Genomic DNA, 21,371 nt, shown 5'->3' on the forward strand with positions numbered 1-21,371 from the left:
GACCAGAAATTTGCAAAGCTTCTCAGCGTGGAAGGGACAGTATGTAGTGAGGCCATAACACTAGGGAAGGTAGAAGTTAACTCTTCTCCCCTACATGGTTTCCACATATGAAAATGCTCCTTCCCCAGCACTGCCTTTAGCTCTGGTGGTGGTGGGAAACAGGCACACAGGTAATTGCCTTTTTTAACCTTCTGGGGCTAAAGCAGCCAGGAGGGCATTTTTAATTGGAGATTAAATTCCTTATCCTAGCCAGATACATTTCAATCCTCCACTCTGGTGCTTTTTAGGGCCAAAATACATCTAGCAAGCTCCCTTTCACAGAACTTCAATGATACAGATAGTTCGACCCTTTAACTCAGGGGTATCAAACATAAGGCCCAGAGGCAGGATCCGGCCCCTTGAGAGCTCTTATGTGCCCCGCGAGCCAGCCACCCCCCCAGTCCTGAGGTGTTCATTATCAAAGACTGTTAAATAAAAGAAAACACTGTAAGAGTGTTATTGTGTTAAGCATGCTTGTATTTTAAGTAAAAAATAATATCATTAATTGGCTTTGCCAGTGTCTTCTATAAAGTTTGTTTCTCTGGTACCTGGCATTAAATTTGATAGTACGCATGGTCCTGCCTGACAAAGTGACATTTATGTCACATCCAGCCCTCATAACAAATGACTTCGACACCCCTGTTTTAACTGATACATCAGTGCAGCCAAATTTTGCATTAATAATAAATATTCCTTCAAGATTTCAAGGAAAACAGACATGCCGCAGGAAACTGGGCTTCAATAAAAATTATTCTGAATTTGTGTTCAAAAAATAATTTTTAATGTTTATTTAAACAGAAACTTCAAGTTGTTCAGAAAAAATTCACCAGAGGCAAAATTCTCTTTACTGCTTGTCTGAACACGAAGGTCTTTATTGTCTGAAACTCTGTGGGAATGAGCTTTTTAAGGAGGGAACCGCAAAACCTCAGTCCCCCAATTTGTGAGGTCTTACTCTATCTAGCCTTAAAATCTTCATCTCCCAGGGCTTCCATGTTTCATAAAGGCTAGAGGGAAGGGTCATATGAAAGAAAGCACACACCAAAAAAAGTGTGTTATACCAGCAGGAAGAATAATGCCATTATTGTGAGTTGTGCCTAGAAAAAATGCTTTAGAGGTTACTGCAGACCCCACAGAACTTCAGAAATCTGATTGTAGCTGAAAAGAAACTAGATGGACAGAGTACAAATATCTCCTCTCCAGTGACTACAGACACCTCTAATTGCAAACAGGGAAAAAATCATAGTACCAATAGCTCTCATGCTATGCCGTTCTAGTGTAGGTGTGGATAGAAGGGGAAACAATCTAAGATCACAATGGGCTGTCAAAGAGCAATTTTCTGAACAAGAACTTATTATTTGTTTGATGAATGTCTCTTTCTCAACATGAATGCTTGCATCCTTGGCCTCTCCCGCTTCTTCCTACTTGAAAACCTGTGCATATCTCTATAAACGATCTAAAGTTAATAACTGTGTTGAATGAAAGTACAAAGCAAAGGGCACATAGTGATTTTGTAACCCCCAGGTGATCAATGCGCTTTGTTTTCAGGGAGCTAGAATGTGACGATGAGGCAGATGCAAACAATTTTGCTTTTACACAGCAGAGATTACTTCTCCATTTTTCTTGGTTAAAATGTTTCCACGCGGATAGCAACAGGAGCCCGCCCCGCCCCGAGCGCCCCGCCCCCGCCGCGAGCGCCCCGCCCCTTCCGGCAAAGGGTCTCTTTGTGCGGCCGGCGTTGAACGCCCTCCCCCCGCCCCCCTCCATGGTTCCTGGGGCTGAGGCGGGGCTGCCCTCGGCCACAGGGCACCGATGAGATGGGGGCCGAAGGACCGGCCGTGGGGCGCGCTCGCAGGCGGCGGGGGGGCGCCGCAGTGCCCGGAGGCAGGGGGCCCGGGGGGGGGAGCCGCGCCCACCCTGCCCAGGAGCCGCTGGGGCAGGCGGCCCGGCTCGCCCTGGGGGTGGGGGTGGGGAAGCGCGCGAAGCCGCCCCACCCCTCCGACGCAAGGGCCCGGCGCCCCCTCCCCGTGAGGCTCGGAAGGGGGCCAGGGAAAGCGGCCCCTCTCGCCCGCCCTCCTTCCACGCGGGCTAATCAGAGGTAGACTGCGTCGGGGGATGGAGGCTCCCCCTTTCCCATGAGCGACCACCTCCGCCCCCTGCCCAGAACGGGAGAAGGACGGATGCCACCTTCCCGGCGACAGGCGGGACTTTTCGGGCTCCATGGCAACTGCACAAAGCCCTTCCCCCCCCCCCCGAAAAGAACCATTACCCAGCCTGAGCCGCTCTGCCGCAAGACCCGGCCTCCTCGCGAGGAAGCCGCTTCCCTCCCCTCATACGAGCAGCTGCCTGCCGGCCTTCCCTTCTCGAGTCGGAGCCGCGGAAGCGCCGAGCGAGCCGGGCAAACAACAAATCAGAACGCAGGCCCAGATCACGAGTGCGAGTGAGAACCAATGAGCGGCGCGGGCTCGGCCACGCCTTTTCTCGCCTCCCCGCAGACGCCGTCCTGAGGAGAAAGGCCCGCACAAAGGAGGCGGCGGCGTGCGCATGCGTACTGCGGCGGGGGTGCGCTTTAAAATGCTCGTCTCGAGAGCGGCGGCCGCCGCGAAGGGGGCCCCCCCTCCCCCCCTCCCCCGCTCATAAATCTGCTGAGTTCAATCTGTGTCGCTCCGAGCTCTTCCCATTTGTTTCAGACATAGCTCCTGGGGGTCATTTTGTTTCATCTACAATATCCGTCATAAACATTAAAGTGTACCCGTTTCTCTAGAGGGGCGGCTGTGTTCGTCTATTACAGAAAAATGAAATAGAAGGACGGGGGCCCTTTCCAGACGAAGACGGCCACCCTACCAACACGTTCCTGGGAGTAAGGCCCATTGACTGCATTAGAACTTACTGCTGAGAAGACCTGGTTAGGATTGTTCCCTAACAGCCTTTATTCCAGCACTCCTTCAGAGAGGAGTCAGTGAACTCTGAGCCATGAAAAAGTCTGCTGGAATTAATTTAGTTAGAATTTAAGGGGATTTCTCTTTAATTTGGGGGCGGGAGGAACAAATACGCTAGAAGAAAGGCATCCAAGTGCGGTTCAGATATTTTCTTAATGGAATCTGCTTCCAACAAACGAGCATAATATTTTTAATGCTTCCTGTTTTATATCTCTCATTGAAATATTATGATTTCTCCAACACCACCTAGTGAACTTTATGACTGAACAAAGAAACTTGCATGGGAATCTCTGGTTTTGTTTGGCGATTTTATTTTAATAGCCTGCAATCAGACATTTTAAAAAGTAACAGGTTCAGAAACATCTGAACCTGCCACCTTAAATATTGTCGAAGGCTTTCACGGTCAGAGTTCATTGGTTCTTGTAGGTTATCCAGGCTGTGTAACCGTGGTCTTGGTATTTTCTTTCCTGACGTTTCGCCTGCAGCTGTGGCCGGCATCTTCAAAGGAGTCACACTGAAGGACAGGGTCTCTCAGTGTCCAGTGTGTAGGAAGAGTAATTTATAGTCAGAAAGGGGTTGGGTTGAGCTGAGTCATTGTCCTGCAAAAAGTAACAAAGGTACTGTGCTAACCATTGTCCTGTAAGTATCAAGCTAATGTGCTGATGAGGGTGTGGTATGTTAAAATGGAACCATTGTATCCTGAAGTGATCTGTTAATGTGTGAAATCCAAAATTAATCTGCATGGCTATTGTTGACTGTAGTCTAACCTACAAACAGTGTTTAAACCCACCAAGAAAATACAACAGATGCTACGATCAGCAAAAGACAAAAGAGACCCCCTCACCTCTGCAGGAGTATATCGTATACCTTGCAGCTGTGGACAAGTTTACATCGGGACCACAAAACGCAGCATACAAACAAGGATAAAAGAACATGAAAGATACTGCAGACTTGGCCAACCTGAGAAATCAGCAGTGGCTGAACATGGACTGACACAAACAGGACACAGGGTCTTATTCCAAGACACTGAAAGACTGGACAATACTACCAACTATTTTGTCAGATTGCACAGAGAAGCCATTGAAATTCATAAACATCAGCACAACTTTAACAAAAAAGAAGAGAGTTTAAGAATGAATAAGGCTTGGCTTCCTGTCTTGAAAACCTCCAGACTCACAAAGACTACAGTCCACAATAGCCATGCAGATTAGCTTTGGATTTCACACATTAACAGATCACTTCAGGATACAATGGCTCCACATTAACATACCACACCCTAATTAGCACATTACCTTGATACTTACAGGACAATGATTAACACATTACCTTTGATTCTTTTGCAGGACAATGACTCAGCTCAAACTCAACCCACTTCTCACTATATATATTACTCTTCCAACACACTTTGACACTGAGAGACACTGTCCTTCAGTGTGACTCCTCTGAAGATGCCTGCCACAGCTGCTGGCGAAACATCAGGAAAGAAAATACCAAGACCACGGTTATACAGCCTGGATAACCTACAAGAACCTGCCACCTTAAGTTTCACATGAGGCTAGGCGCATAGCTCTGGAAATGGCATTTTATAACCGAGGTGCCACACCTGAACAGGTCCTGCCTCTAGTGACTTTATTCAGAAGGGAGCAAGGGCTCTGAAGATCAAAGCTGCTTGGACTGCTGACCTCTGCGCTATTCCCAGGTTTGGCAAAAAGGGCCAGAATCCAAAATGCAGCCGTGGCATCATGGAAGGCTTCAAAGTGGAAGGGATGCCAAGCAGCTGAGTACAAGATACTGCTTCTGCCTGGAACAGATCTGCCCAATGGATTAGACAGGCCTGGCAAGATTATGATGCTACTTCCTCTGAGTCTAGAGTGATCTACTGGCATGTTTCTGAAGGCTCAGCACATTTCAAAGGTGGTTGTTTAGTGTAGCTGCAATCTAGTGTACTTCAGTTGTAGCTGAGTACCGATGAATTGCAGCCTGATGACGACAAACTCCCACATCTGTTCTGAAACCAGGTGTTGCCCATAATGTGGTGAGGTCTGGGTTTCTTTCATAGCTCTCTTATCTGAATTGTACTGGATGAGGGTGCAGCACTGAGAGATGATGTAAGAGGCAGCTGGCAAAACTACTCATCTTTATCTTAATGGAAGATAGGGTTGCCAGGTCCCGCTTTGCCTCCAGCGGGAGGTTTTTGGGCGGAGCCTGAGGAGGGGAGAGGAGGGACTTCAATGCCATAGAGTCCAATTGCCAAAGTGGCCATTTTCACCAGGGGAACTGATCTCTATTGGCTGGAGTTGTAATAGTAGGAGACCTGCAGCTAGTACTTGGAGGTTGACAACCCTAATGGAAGATCTTCTGCCATCTTGCAATCTTCATGTTAGTCAAGTCATAAGTTTGAGTTGGTGAGGTATGGATATGCAACTCTGTTGATTTTCCTGAACTTCTCAGTAGCTTTTGATACCATCAATCATGGTATCCTTCTGGGCCACTTATCTGAGATGGGACTGGGAGGCACCATTTTGTGTAACCAAGCCTTAAACCAGATTGGGAAGGGATCTAAACAACTTGCCTCGTCCACAAAGGCTTGAAATTGTCCAGCTACCACCCAATCAATCACCTTATTCAAGAATGGTTGATAATAGTTGATAATTATTGAGTTCTTGGGTCCAGGGAAGACTTCTTTAGGAGTGGACGCAGCACAGCCTGTTTCTCTTAAGGAAGCATTAACTACTTCTTGAACCCCATTAGCTACCACCACCACCACCACCCCGGAAGATTTAAGTTACCAGGGAGGGCAAGGATCATACAAGGCGGGGGTAAGCCTTAAACTTCCAAGGACCCTGCCCTCCTCCTTGGACTGCATAAATTGAAAAGTATCTCAAACAATTGGACAAGTCAGCACCCTGGCACAATCCAACCCTGTCAGTGCGAATGTAGAGTCCAAGTCGGAACGGATGCGAGAGATTTTATCTGCAAAGTGCTGAGCAAAACACAGAGGGGTGGGAAATCTGTTAAGGTGATCTGCCCCAGAGCCAGATGGATCCGAATGGCTTTCCGATGGCTCTAGGCCAGGGGATTTTCCTGTTGATATAGTGGTGCTCCTGTCGATGCCCTGGTTGACCTCTGGAATGAGGAAATGTCCCAATCAGTTGACCAGAACGGCTAGAAAAATAGCACAGTAGCCAAATGTTCCCACCAGCCCCACCAGCACAGGCAGTGCCACCAGAGGAGGAGCCCGCTGCCGAGCCCCAACGCTCCCCAGTTCTGCATCCTCTAAACCAGGGGTGTTGAACTCATTTGTTACGAGGGCCAGATATGACATAAAAGTCACTTGGTCAGGCTGGGCAATGCCATGCCCGCCCAGATCAGAAGCGAGGGGTGTGTGTGTGGCTGACTCGGCTGGTGAGCCCACAGCGAGCCCATATCAGGACAGGGGGGTTGGCTGCCTTGGCTGGCTCATGGGCCAGATCAGAGCTCTTAAACTAATATCACAAGGGGAAGGAGATGACCAGTGCCTGGATTTAAATGAAGGAGAGCAAATAGCAGAGGCCCACCTGGGAGGGCCTGGTCTAAAGGAGACAAAATGCGGGTCTTCAGGTGCCCGTGTACCAATGCCCAAAGCTTGGGCAAGAAAAAGGAAGAGCTGGAGCTTCTAATGCAGTTAGAGGGATATGATTTAGTAGGCATTACAGAGACTTGGTGGGACGATTCCCGTGACTGGAATGTAGTAGTGGATGGATATGAGTTGTTCAAGAAAAACTGAAAAGGTCAAAGAGGTAGTGGAGTGGCACTATATGTGAGGAGAGGGTTTGCTTGTCAAGAAATACTGGAGGAGGAGGGTGACAGCCCAGTGGAAAGTATCTGGGTGAGGATAAGGGAAGAAAGGACAAACAGTATTGTGATTGGAGTCTGTGAGTAGCTTGACAGGGTATCCAAACAACAAAACCTGGCAGTTATGGGTGATTTCAACTTCCCTCATGTGTGTTGGGAGACCAACTCTGCAAAGCAACCACAGTCATGCAAGTGCCTCACCTGCCTGGCCGACAACTTCCTTCATCAAATGGTGGAAGTAGCTACAAGGGGTTCAGCCATATTCAACTTGATATTGACCAACAGGCAAGAGATGGTAAATTAGGTGATGGTGGTGGGGACCTTATGGGGAAGAGACCATGTCCTCCTAGAATTCCTTTTGCTGTGGGGAACCAAAGACGTTCGTAGCCACAAGTGTCTGTTAGATTTTGGTAGGGCAGATTTTAGTAAATTCAGAGGCATGATGAAAATCATTCCATGGGCAAGACTGCTGGAAGGGAAAAGAGCAAGTGAAGGGTGGGCTCTCCTACAACAATTTGTTGACAAATTGGGAAAATGTGATTTAGATCCTTTAACAGTATGGCTCTTTTACAGGTGGATCTGTAATTGGTTGACAGATTGCACCCAAAGAGTGCTTGTTAATGGTTCCTCATCCACTTGGAGAGAAGTGACTAGTGGAGTGCCTCAGGGATCTGTCCTGGGCCCTGTGTTGTTCAATATCTTTATAAATGATTTGGATGAAGGAATAGAGGGGATATTGTCAAAGGCTTTCACGGTCAGAGTTCATTGGTTCTTGTAGGTTATCTGGGCTGTGTGACCGTGGTCTTGGTATTTTCTTTCCTGACATTTCGCCAGCAGCTGTGGCAGGCATCTTCAGAGGAGTAACACTGAAGGACAGTAACACTGAAGGACAGAGAGACACTGTCCTTCAGTGTTACTCCTCTGAAGATGCCTGCCACAGCTGCTGGCGAAACGTCAGGAAAGAAAATACCAAGACCACGGTTACACAGCCCGGATAACCTACAAGAACCAATAGAGGGGATGTTTATTAAATTTGCAGATGATACTAAATTGGGAGGGGTAGCAAATACAGTAGAAAACAGAGCCAGGATACAGGATAGGGTTGCCAACTTCCAGGTAGTTGGAGCAACCCAAAACAGCACTATAACACTATAAAGCAAATAAGTGAATTTTATAAAGTGCAAAGTGAATAAATATATACAGCATATACAAAGGGAGTACAAACAGATACAAAATTTACACTAACAATCCAATAAATATGACTTATCAAGAGGATGCCAAAGATCCTAATTCAACAGGTAAGTTCAAGTATTCAACCAATTAAGGTATCATTTGATATTAGAATTTTTTTTTTGAGTCTTTCAAATTCTTTTTAGGTTGCAGTTATTGGAACCAAGCCACAGGAAAAAGATGTCAGACGTGTCGTCTAGATTGGGACCACGTTTCGCATATGGCTTCTTCGGTGACCTGTATCTGTGTATCACAAATGCATGTATTCAACCAATAAATCAACATTCATAATATACATCAAAACACCATCCAACAACAAAAAGACTATGCAAGCACAAATATTCTTACCAATAATAAATATATGTATAAGTGCCTTAGTAGGTGTTGTCTCATAGGGACCGCAAAGATTTGTATCCAGGTCTCCAAAAGGACGGAATAGTCAAGGAAAGATAAGGATGGAATTTAAAAGTAAAAGGATTTGGCTCTTAAATGATCGCAGCTGTAGCAGACAGACTCAGAAAAAAAGGGCTCTTAAAGTGATACTATCCTAAAAAACAGGAATAATCTAGTTCATTGTTTAGACCATTGGGAGACAATGTTCCCATAAGGAAAATAAGTTTGGTCTCCATTTGGTGCAGTGTTTTTTGGATATTTTGCGAGTCATAGGGTCGACCAAGGAATTGCCATAACACACAAAAGGAGAAATCCCTGTCTCCATGTCCTTTTTCTAAAAAATGGGCCGTGAGCGGGGCTTCAAAATTTTTGGAGCGAATTCTAGAGGAATGTTCAGAGATCCTAGTCCTCACGGGGCGAATGGTGCTGCCAATGTATTTTAAACCACATTTACATTCCACGCAATAAACGACATTTTTTGAAGCACAATTAAAGAAATTTTTTAGAAAGAAACGGAAACCAGTGGTAGTAGATGTGAGCTCTTTGACTGTAAGGCATAAGTTAGACACTGAGCACGTACCGCAACGATGATGTCCTATTGCTGGCGGCAAAAGTAAAGAAGTGGAAAAAGAAGGCTGGGGAGAAATGTCAGTATGAACCAGGAAGTCACGCATGGATCGTGGGCGGCGTAATCCACATAGAGGTGGATTTTTACAGCCAGGTAAAGTTTCTACTAGATGCCAATGTCTTTTGATTATGTTATTGATCAGATGAGCCTTGGAGCTATGTTGTAGGGACCAAGTAATGTTAGTAGAAGATGTAGGTGGTTTTGATCTTAAAAGTTCCTGTCTGTCTTTCAGATCTGCTCTGGTTTTGGCTAACTGTAAGACGGGGGGTGGATATCCTTTGGCTGACAATGCATTGTTTAAAGAAGCAGCTGTATAGTGATAGTCTGATGAAAGAGTTGAATTCCGCTTTATTCTTAAAAAATGACTATAAGGAAGGTTATTAATTAAGTGTGGTGGATGAAAAGAAGAAAAATCAAGTCCTGCATGCTTAGTTAAGGGTTTGGTATAGGGTTTTACAGCCAGAGTAGACCCAGCAGTAACGAACCCTTCCAAATCCAAAAATGGAATGGAAGTCTTGCTGAACGTACCAGTAAAAGTAAGGTGAGTATGAAGAGTATTAATCCATTCTAAAAACTGTTTGTAGGCAGTCACTGACTTGAAATTAAAGAACAAATCATCAACAAAACGTTTATAAATAAGAATGTCATCTGAAAAGGGATTATTTTGAAATATGAACTTTTTTTCGAAGTAAATCATAAAAATATTGGCTATTGAAGGGGCACAAGCTGCGCCCATACTTACTCCATTAACTTGTAAATAAAATTGATCTTTATACCTAAAGTAATTATGCTCAAATAATATGTCCAAAAGTTGCAGCAAAAATTGGGTAGGCGGTGAGGGATCATTTCTTGAGTCTAAGAGATTTTGGATAATATTGCACGCTTCATTGAGGGGTATATTCGTATACAAAGATACGACATCTAAAGTAGCAAAAATACTGTCAGATGGAATAAGTTTGTTTTCCAATTGAAAAATAAAATCTCGGGAATCTAGAAGAAAAGAAGAGGTGGAAGAAGCATAAGGTTTTAAATAATAGTCTAGGAACTGGGCAATAGGTTCTAGAAGTGAACCTGAGCCAGAAATAATAGGACGACCAGGGGGAGGGCGAGTAGTTTTATGCACTTTGGGTAAAGTGTAAAATACAGGTGTTCTAGGAAATTTATTCTGTAGAAATTCAGCAGTTTGTGATGTGATATAGCCCGCTGCCAGACCTTCATAGACAGTTGTTCTAATAATTAATTCTATAGCTTTAGCAGGGTTACATTGGCAGCACCATTCGCCCCGTGAGGACTAGGATCTCTGAACATTCCTCTAGAATTCGCTCCAGAAATTTTGAAGCCCCGCTCACGGCCCATTTTTTAGAAAAAGGACATGGAGACAGGGATTTCTCCTTTTGTGTGTTATGGCAATTCCGTGGTCGACCCTATGACTCGCAAAATATCCAAAAAACACTGCACCAAATGGAGACCAAACTTATTTTCCTTATGGGAACATTGTCTCCCAATGGTCTAAACCAGTGGTTCCCAACCTTTTTTTGAACAGGGACCACTAGGACTTTTTTGTTCAGTGCAGGGACCCCAAGGTTCAAAATAAAAATTCTGAGAATTTGAAAATAAACTTTAATCATAACTGTTAGTTAAACATTAAAGAATAATATTTGAATATATATTTTTATAATAGAGAACTTTTAATTGAAGATATCAATTTATTACGGGTTTATAGCTTTGTTTTGCGGACCTTAATTTAGTTCTCACGGACCCCTGGGGGTCCACGGACCCCTGGTTGGGAACCAGTGGTCTAAACAATGAACTAGATTATTCCTGTTTTTTAGGATAGTATCACTTTAAGAGCCCTTTTTTTCTGAGTCTGTCTGCTACAGCTGCGATCATTTAAGAGCCAAATCCTTTTACTTTTAAATTCCATCCTTATCTTTCCTTGACTATTCCGTCCTTTTGGAGACCTGGATACAAATCTTTGCGGTCCCTATGAGACAACACCTACTAAGGCACTTATACATATATTTATTATTGGTAAGAATATTTGTGCTTGCATAGTCTTTTTGTTGTTGGATGGTGTTTTGATGTATATTATGAATGTTGATTTATTGGTTGAATACATGCATTTGTGATACACAGATACAGGTCACTGAAGAAGTGTAAATTTTGTATCTGTTTGTACTCCCTTTGTATATGCTGTATATATTTATTCACTTTGCACTTTATAAAATTCACTTATTTGCTTTATAGTGTTATAGTGCTGTTTTGGGTTGCTCCAATTATCCTTACAGCACTGAGCCTTCTTTTCTTGAACTTCCAGGTAGTAGCAGGAGATCTCCTGCTAATTCAACTGATCTCCAGCCGATAGAGATCAGATCACCTGGAGAAAATGGCCGCTTTGGCAATTGAACTCTATGGCATTGAAGTCCCTCCCCTCCCCAAACCCCGCCCTCCTCAGGCTCTGTCCCAAAAATCTCCTGCCAGTGGCAAAGAGGGACCTGGCAACCCTAATACAGGATGATCTTGACAGACTGGAGAACTGGGCTAAAACCAATAAAATGTATTTCAACAGAGATAAATGTAAAGTTCTGCATTTAGGTAGGAAAAATCAAATGCATAATTATAGGATGGGGGAGACTTGTCAGCAGTAGTGTGTGAAGAAAGGATCTTGGGGTCTTAGTAGACCAAACACTGAACATGAGTCAGCAGTGTGATGCGGTAGCTAAAAAGGCAAATGCAGTCTTGGGCTGCATCAACAGAAGTATATTGTCCAGATCATGCGAAGTGATGGTATCGCTTTACTCTGCTCTGGTTAGACCTCAACTAGAGTACTCTGTTCAGTTTTGGGCACCACAATTTAAGAAAGATGTAGACAAGCTGGAAAGATGTAGACAAGTTGTCCAGAGAAGGGCAACAAAGATGGTGAGGGGTCTGGAGACCAAGTCCTATGAGGAAAGGTTGAAGGAGCTGGGTATGTTTAGCCTGAAGAGGGGAAAACTGAGAGGTGATATGATAACCATCTTCAAGTACTTGAAGGGCTGTCATATGGAGGATAGTGCCGAGTTGTTTTCTGTTGCTCCAGAAGGTTGGACCAGAACCAACGAGTTAAAATTAAATCAAAAGAGTTCCTGTGTAGACATCAGGAAGAATTTTCTAACAGAGCAGTTCCTCAGTGGAACAGGCTTCCTCGGGAGTTGGTAAGTGCTCCTTCCCTGGAGATTTTAAAGCAGAGGCTAGATGGCCATCTGTCAGCAATGCTGATTCTATGACCTTAGGCAGTTCATGAGAGGGAGGGCATCTTGGCCATCTTCTGGGCATGAAGTAGGGGTCACTGGGTGTGTGGGGGGGAGGTAGTTGTGAATTTCCTGCATTGTGCAGGGGGTTGGACTAGATGACCCTGGTGGTCCCTTCCAACCCCATGATTCTATGATTCTAAGAGCTCTTGAAAGCTCAAGCCCTCGCTATTCCAACTAGAAGGAAACATGGTAGAGGATATAAGAAGCCAATGTGGATGAACAGAGAATTCCATGATGAGCTAAGGGAGAAAAAAGGAAATGAAGAAATGGAGGCAAGGACATACCTCTGAAGAAGAGTGTCTGTGGGTTGCCGGGCACTGTAGGTCAGCCATCAGAGAGGCCAAGGCTCACAGTGAGCTGATGCTGGCCAGGGAGGCTCGCTACAACAAGAAATGCTTCTTCAGATATGTGAGGAGCAAACACAAGCTAAAAGAGGCCATAGCCCCATTGTTGGGTGAAAATGGAGTAAGTGGAGGACAAAGAGAAAGCAGAAAGGCTCAATGTTTATGTTGCCTCAATTTTTCCCCTAAAAAAGCCAATGGCCTCATCTAAAATTATAGCAGGCAAGCCACAGCATCCGGGCTGCTGGTTGACGTGAACAGGGAGGTAGTTGAGAAGCACCTGGCTGCACTGGATGAGAACAAATCCCCCAGGCCAGATGGTATGCACCCAAGAGTGCTCAAAGAACTTTCTAGAGAGCTTGCAGAGCCTTTGTCCATCATCTTCCAGACCTCTTGGAGGACAGGAGATGTGCCGCAAGACTGAAGGAGGGCGAACCTTATCCCAGTCTTCAAAAAAGGGAGGAGGGATGACCCAGGAAACTACAGGCCAGTCAATTTGACCTCTATCCCAGGGAAGATAATGGAGCAGATATTAAAGAGATCAAAAGGCAAGCATCTTTTTTAATAAAGTTTTTATTGTTTTCTCATTTTATACATCATAAATCATTTCCCATTAATACTTAACAATATAAAGTTGAATCTATAAAAATGTCTAATCTAAGAAATAATAAAACATAATTGACTTCCCCTTCACTCTCTTCTGTCCATAATTAAATTGTATATACTTTTGCTAACAGTATAACCCCCCTACTCAGTTACTTTATAAGTATCTTACTTAATCTAATTAATATACCTGTAATCATCCTAATATTTTCACTATACCAAATAAATGTGAGGGATTAAATCAAAGAGTATCCTTTAAAATGACCCATTGAAAAATATTTTTCACAATAAGTTCTCCACACCTCCCACTCCCCCAAAAATTGTACATTATCGGTCTGATTAATATAAGCAGTAAGTTTCGCCATCTCCATCAATTCCATCATCTTATATATCCAGTCCTTTTTCCCCCGGTATCTCATCAGCCTTCCATTTTGCTGCATATATCAACCATGCAGCTGTGGTGGCATATATCAAAAATGTTCTATGAGTCAAGATAGTGTCCAGCATCATACTCAATAGCATCATTTCAGGTGTTTTAAGTATATTTTGTTGTAAAATTAACCTTATTTCCTCATATATCGTTTCCAAAAATATCTTGGCTTTTTCACAAGTCCACCAAATATGATGAAAGGAACCAATTTCTTTCTTACATTTCCAACAATTTGGTGACATTGAGGGAAATGTCTTTGCCAGTTTCTTCGGTGTTAGATACCATTTATACATCATTTTATATACATTTTCTCTTAACAGTTGTGAAGATATTAACTTCAAGTCTTTTGTCCACAGTTTTTCCCACTTCTGCAACATTATATCATGTTCCAGCATTTGTGCCCAACTAGTCATAGTAGGTTTTATCCGATCTTGTTCACAATAGAGTTCTATTAAGAGTTTATACATTTTAGATATTAAATGGTCACCAGTATCCAACAAAAGTTTCTGAAGAGTTGATTTAGTACTTGAAAATCCAGTTTTTAAATCCTGCAAATAACCCGAGTTAATTTGATGATACTGTAACCAATTCAATGACTCTTTAACGTCTTCATATTCTTTAAGTGAACATTTTGTACTATCCCATTTCAAAAGATCTTGATAAGTTAAAAATTGAGCAGGTCTAAGTGGGCACAAGGTTAACATTTCTTGTGGTGAAATCCATAGTGGAGTCTTTGGTTCTAACAGATGTTTATATCTAATCCATATTCTGTAAAGAGAAGATTTAACCATATGTTGCTGAAATGATGCATGGATCTTAATTTTGTTATACCACAAATAACCGTGCCATCCACTTCTATTATCATAGCCCTCTAAGTCCAATAGTCTGATATTTTTTAAGTCCATCCAATCTTTTAGCCATACTAAAGCAGCCGCTTCAGCATATAGTTTAAAGTTTGGAAGTGCAAGTCCACCTCTTTCTTTAAGATCTATCAAATATTTATATGCAATCCTCAGTTTTTTACCTTGCCAAATAAAGTTCAGTAAATCTTTTCTCCAAGTATCAAAATATTTTGCTTGAGATATAATAGGCAAATTTTGAAACAGGAATAGCAATCTTGGAAGTACATTCATTTGTATCGTTGAAATGCGACCTAACAGGGATAAGTTCTTATTTGTCCATATCATCATGTCTTTCTTTATTTCTTCCCACAGTTTAATATAATTATTCACAACCAAGTTCACATTTTTTGTAGAGATCCAAATTCCCAGGTATTTCACTTTTTTTTACTTTCTGCCAGCCTGTTATAGCAGTAAAAGTTTGTTGTTCTGAAGTACTAACATTTTTAAAAATCGTCTGTGTTTTTTCCTGATTGATTTTAAATCCTGAGACTTTACTGTATGAATCCAATATCTCTTTCAACTTTATTGCTGATTGGTTAGGATCATCTAAAATCAATAACAAATCATCAGCAAATGCTCTCATTTTAAATTCCTGTTTATTTATTTTCAACCCAGTTATATCTTTTGATTCACGAATCTTACAGCATAGGGACACCAGAACCAAAATAAAAAGCAGAGGTGAAAGTGGACATCCCTGTCTGGTCCCTTTTTGTATATCACATTCTCCTGACATTGATTCATTCACCAATATTTTTTGTTTGTTGTTTGGTATATTTAGCATCTATACCTCTTCTGAATCTTTCTCCAAAATTCATTATTTCCAAAGTCTTTTTCATGTAGTCCCAGGAAACCATATCAACTGCCTTTTCTGCATCCAGGAAAACAAAACCTGCCTTGTGTTGAATGTGGTGTTCATAATATTCCAAAGCGTCTAAAAGTACTCTAATATTATCCTTGATTTGTCTTCCTGGTACAAAACCTGCCTGATCTGCATGTATCAGGTCCACAATAATTTTTTTAATTCTAGATGACAAAACTGAAGCATAGATTTTATAATCCACATTAAGTAGCGAAATTGGTCTATGATTAGTTACTTTTTCAGGATCTCTTCCAGATTTATGTATCAATGAAATAAACACATGTGTCCATGTTTCTGGTACCATTCCTGTTTCCATTATTGAATTGCAAAGTGTCAAAAATGGTTTCATCAGTGGAAGTTTAAAAGTGCGATAAAACAAAGCAGTTATACCATCCGGTCTTGGAGTTTTATCTATTTTCTGTTTTTTAAAAGCTTCTTCTAGCTCCTCCAAAGAGATCGGTTCATCAAGAAATTTCTGTTGGGCCATTGATAGTTTTTTAATATTTGTAGAACATAAAAATTTCTCCATCTTTTTTATTGGTATTTCATCTTTTTGATACAACCTAGCATAAAAAGATACAAATTCTTTCTGAATATCTGCTGTGGTGTAAACAGGTCCTTTTACTGTTTGTAGTTTAGCTATAATCCTTTTTTGAAACGAGTCTCGAAGTTGAGTTGCCAGAAACTTTCCCGGTTTATTTGCTTGTTCAAAATATCTTTGTTTTGCATATTTCAATTTTTTGTTCATTTCTTCAGAAACCACCATATTTAACTGATGCTTGGGAGCCTTTATCCTTTCCAATATGTTATCCCGTAGGCGTTTTTGTACTTCCAAAGTCAAATCTTGTTCAAGCTTTTGTAAATCCCATAATATGGTATTTATCAACTGGAGCTGTTGCTTTCTCCATGTCGGGTTCTTCTGAATCATAAATCCCCTAACCACTGCTTTAAAGGCATCCCATACGACATTTAAGGTGGTTTCCCCATTCAAGTTGATTTCAAAGTAATCTTTAATCAAAATAGATAATTCCTCCAATAGTTTCTGGTCTTTCAAAAGTTTATCATTTAACTTCCATCTAAAAGCTTGTCGGTTATTCCACTCAAAAGAGATCGGATTATGATCAGAAAAAGTCCTTGGTATAATATGTATTTTCCGCAATTGTGTAAAAATTGATTTACTTCCCCAAATCATATCAATCCTGGTGTGAATCATGTCTTGCTGAATAAAAAGTAAATTCTTTGGCTGTCGTATTCATTGTTCGCCAAATATCTTGTAAATCCAAATCAGTCATCATATTGAAGAAGGTCTTTGGAAGGATTCCTTCTTTCTCAGTTTTAACTCGTGTTTTTTGTCCAAAAGGGGAAAGGTAATTCCATTAAAGTCACCCATTAGAAGGATCTGTTCTTGAGCATGTTGTAACAAAATTTCATGTAATTGTTCATAAAATTTAGCTTTCCCTTCATTAGGTGCATAAATTCCTACCACCAATGTTCTCTGACCTAATATTTTTGTCCTAATTATCATAATACAGCCTTCTTCATCTTTATACACCAGTTCAGGATTCAAACTTGGATGTGCATAAATTACAACTCCTTTAGTTTTTGTTTTAGATGAAGCAATAAATGCTTGGCCCAGTATTTTCCTATCCAAATATTTTCTATCCTTTTTGGCAATGTGGGTTTCTTGTAGACAAATTAATGTATTTTTTGCAACAATTTGAAGATTCTTGCTCTTTTTATTTTTTCATTAAGTCCATTTACATTCCATGAAATAACTTTCGCCATGATGATTCTTCAGTGTGATATAAGAGTCTTATAATCTGGTTCCTCCTGATGCTCCTTTCAGTGAAAGATCCTCTTCTTCTTTTTCTCCTTCCTTTTCCGATTCAGTAAATGTACCATCTGCAAAATCTCTTTTGTACTTCCTCATGAATTTCCCCACATCTTGTAGGGAAGTGACAGTTGTTCTGACTCCCTTGTGGATAAAGGTTAAACCCTGTGGCGGTATCCATCTGTATTGTACACCATTTTTTCGAAGTGTTGCAGTGAAATCTTTAAAAATATTTCTTTTTGCCATTAAGTGTCTAGGGATGTCTTTCAGTATTATCAAAGTGGTATCTCCTACCATCATCGGATTATCATAATGGAGTTTCATAATAGCATCTTTCATCCTAATGTCATAGAAAGTAACCATCACGTCCCTTGATTTGGTTTTCTTGAGTCTGGTAGGTAAAGGGATCCTGTAGATTCTATTCACTGCAGCATCTAATTCTTGTTCACTAATTTGAGTTAAATCTGCAAGACACCTTATTAATGATTGTCTGGAGTCACCTACGTCTTCATGAAGATTCCGTATGCGTAGGTTAGATTCTCTAGCCTTCATGTCCATTATTGCCAATTGGTCTTTCACTGTATCCTCTTGGACCAGAATTGCATCAATTTGTCACTCATGGTTCTCTACCTTCTTCTTGACATCCTTTTGGTCTTCCATTACTTTCTTTAATGAGCTATCCAGTGTCTTCACATCCGTGGTGATTGTAGTAACCTGGTTCTTCACTTCCTTCAATTCTTCAGTTACTCCATCTTTGTGTCAATGTCTGGGCCAAGGAATTCATCATTGTAGTCAATTGCTCCATTTGTTTAGATAGCTGTTCATGTTGTTTGGCAGCATTTCATTTTGCTTAACAAACAGTTCTTGAATTTTCTTGTCCATGGTTGCTTCTTGAGAAAAAACCTTGGGTTTAGATGTTGCAGGTGACACTACTGATCCGGATCTTGGACGTGACATTTACCAATTGTCACTATTTAAAGCGATTTGGGCAGGTCCTTTTATAAGAGTTCTAATGAATATGGGTAGTTTAGTAACAGTTAGGGAGCATAATCGTCAAAATCTTTTTCCCAAAAACTGCTTTAAAACTTGTAATATTAAACGTTGACGTTTTAAAAAACCAATAAGTTTTTTACAGATGCTCTAGGTCGGCACAAACAGGAAGTAGGAAGTTAACCGGAAACGATGCAACCGCGGACCTTCCGATGTCCCCTTTTTGTAGTTTTTTCGAGGTAACCTTTAGATGGTGCACCCGGGGAACTCCTTCCGGTCCTGCGCGTTCGTAGAGCTTCCCTTCTTCCCAAAATCGGCAGACGTATTTTACAGAGCACATCCAGAAATTGCAGAAACGAAAGTTAAAAGCACAAACTGGGAGCAGCCAAAAAAGAGGTAAGGTGGCCAAGGGGAAGGAGGGGTTTATTCCTCCTATCCCCTCAAACGCCACAGCTTGATTAGTCCTTCTCACGTCGATCAGAAAAGTTCAGTTGTTATGTCTACCCATAGATCAATTTGATAGAGTTCCTGCCGCTTTATCTGATGGCTTATCATAACAAAAGAAGTCTTGTTGTGGTGGGGGGGAGTATGCAAAGGCCCCTGGAGTTGCCAACTACCCGATTGACTTTGTTTGCTCTGTAAGATCAAAAGTATTTCTTGTACTCACTTAGACTTCTGAGAGAGGTATTTTCCTTAAATAGTTCATAGGATGTCAGGCCGTTATCTCAGTTCCAGTGTTGCTTCTGTCTCCTGGCTGAACCGTCCTGATCTCAAGGACGACGCCACATTCCTAAGCCTGGGAACGCTCTCCTGGGAAAGTGTGTCTGATGTTTATGCTTTGTAATCTCTCGCCGTTACCATGCTTTATATTGCCAACTAGCTAGCAAGGCACCTATAGCTGACATCTTACTCTATAAGCACTGTATTGCCTATTTGACCAGTAAAAGCCATCTGCTTGGATTCTAAGTGTCTCTGTGGTGATTTCTGGTTCTTTGGGTCAGGAGCTTACATTATGTCAGCTATCACTCTTCAATGTTCCCCTAGTCAGGTTGGAGCCCGGGAGGGTTCGCCTGCCACTCGGGTGGGAGCCAGCAGGTTGCTCTCCGAGTGAACCGTGCCTGCGGCCTTGTGGAACCCTGGAGTCCATATTTGAGGATCCTACCCTGTTACAGGACTTGGTCGCTGAACTTTTTAGGACTACTCTAGAGGTTTGCCGCTTGAGGGACCTGGTACAAACTCAGTGGCAGTCTCTAGGGAGGGCTCTCTGGATGTTAACCGCGGAGGATACTAATACCAGTTTAGACCTCCAGGATTTTGATCGACTACTGGATGATGCCCGATCAGCAACCGAGGACTTACAAGTACTGACCGGATTATTGGACAAACTTATTGCCCGGGAGACTCTCCCGTCTACGGCTCTGACGCGTACTGTTACCCTGGATATAGGTGCCATGGCAGGGCCTGCACCGGAAGGTTTTTCCCTGGTACCCAATGCGGCCGACTGTCTGGCCGAAGCCAAACGGATCGCTGTTCACACAGCTCTCCTCTTTGTGGATTGTACAAAGGATACCCTGGTAGCTACCTTGGCCCAGCGTTTGGCGTCGACGTTTGGGCCCGATGCACCTGCTATTGCTGTTCGTATACAACCATTGCTGGGCGGGGAATCAGATCCTATTCTTGCTATCCTGGAAACGGAACTTTTACCCCATGTTACTGCAGCTGCAGCCCTGAGACTTGAAAACGAAAAGGTCCTCGCTGATAAGGTAGCCGCAGAAGCGGCTCAGGCGGCAGCCGAGGCTCAAGCCGCAAGGGACAAGGAGTTACAATTGGCTGCGGATCGGGCGCGGACGGGCAGCCGCCCCAAAGGCACTATGAGGAGCGACCTTCCGTTGGGACTGTCTTTCTCCCCGGTATTTGCCCCGTCGCGCACAACCCAACGCGCACGCCGCCTTGCGGATCGACGCCAAGACTCCGGTGAGTCTGAGGAAGAGGATCTATATGGAGACAGTTCTCAATGGGCCACGAGTTTTCGTACAAGTAAACCTCATCGTACCGGGGGGCCAGGAGAAGATGTTCACCTCTTACGAGTCCAGAATCGAGAGCTCTCCGGTCGAGTCGATCAGCTCCAAGAGTTAATGGAACGTATGCTCCAGGACAACAGACAACTACAACAAGCCCTGTTAGCCCAGGCACAGCCCGTTCCAATACCGGGGCAGGGGGCCCCAATTCAGCCACCCGCTAATGTGCCTGCCCCACCTCTACCCCCCCCGGAGGTCCCGTTTTACCTCCACCCGGCCCACCCGTGCTACCGGGACATCCGATGCCCGGTCCTTGGAACCAACTCAAGTTGAAAACTACGTACGATGGATCTCTCGAAACCCTACCCTGTTTCTTGCATCAAGTGGACAGTTATATGCGAGAACAGGGACAGTTTTTCCCTACAGAGGATAGCCGGGTGCGCTATGTAGCTTCCCTTTTGACAGGTAAAGCAGCCGACTGGATGGTTCTCCAGTTCGACACCCGATCCCGCTCTATTCGTTCCCTCAACAATTTCATGACTGCTCTACGGAGGAGGTTTGAGGATCCCTTTTTGGGAGAACGAGCCAAAGCGGAACTGTTACAATTAAGGCAGGGCTCTACTCCTGTTCGAGAGTTTGCCGATGAGTTTCAGAGACTGGCAAGTAAAATTGTGGGCTGGCCCGAAGCCACCCTTGTTCACCACTTCAGGGAAGCCTTACACCCTGATATTCTGAACTGGTCGTACATGAGGGGTGACCCCGAAACCCTTGAGGATTGGATATTATTGGCCGAGGAAGTGGAAAGCCGCCGGCGCTTTATTTCCCTTGTCCGTCAAAAACACAAGGAGAAAAGCGCCCCAAAATCCCAGCCTAGAGGGGCAAGCCAGCCGCCTCCTGTCCCTCGAAGACCCACACGTCCGCCCCAGGATCGTGAAACCCGATTTCAAAGGGGCGCCTGCCTCACTTGCGGGGAAATGGGCCACTTTGCAGCAGCCTGCCCATACCGCCCTGAAATCTTTCGTCCCAACACGATGACTTGAGCCA

This window comes from Euleptes europaea, chromosome 17 (genome assembly GCF_029931775.1).
Source record: "Euleptes europaea isolate rEulEur1 chromosome 17, rEulEur1.hap1, whole genome shotgun sequence".
Lineage (NCBI taxonomy): Eukaryota > Metazoa > Chordata > Lepidosauria > Squamata > Sphaerodactylidae > Euleptes > Euleptes europaea.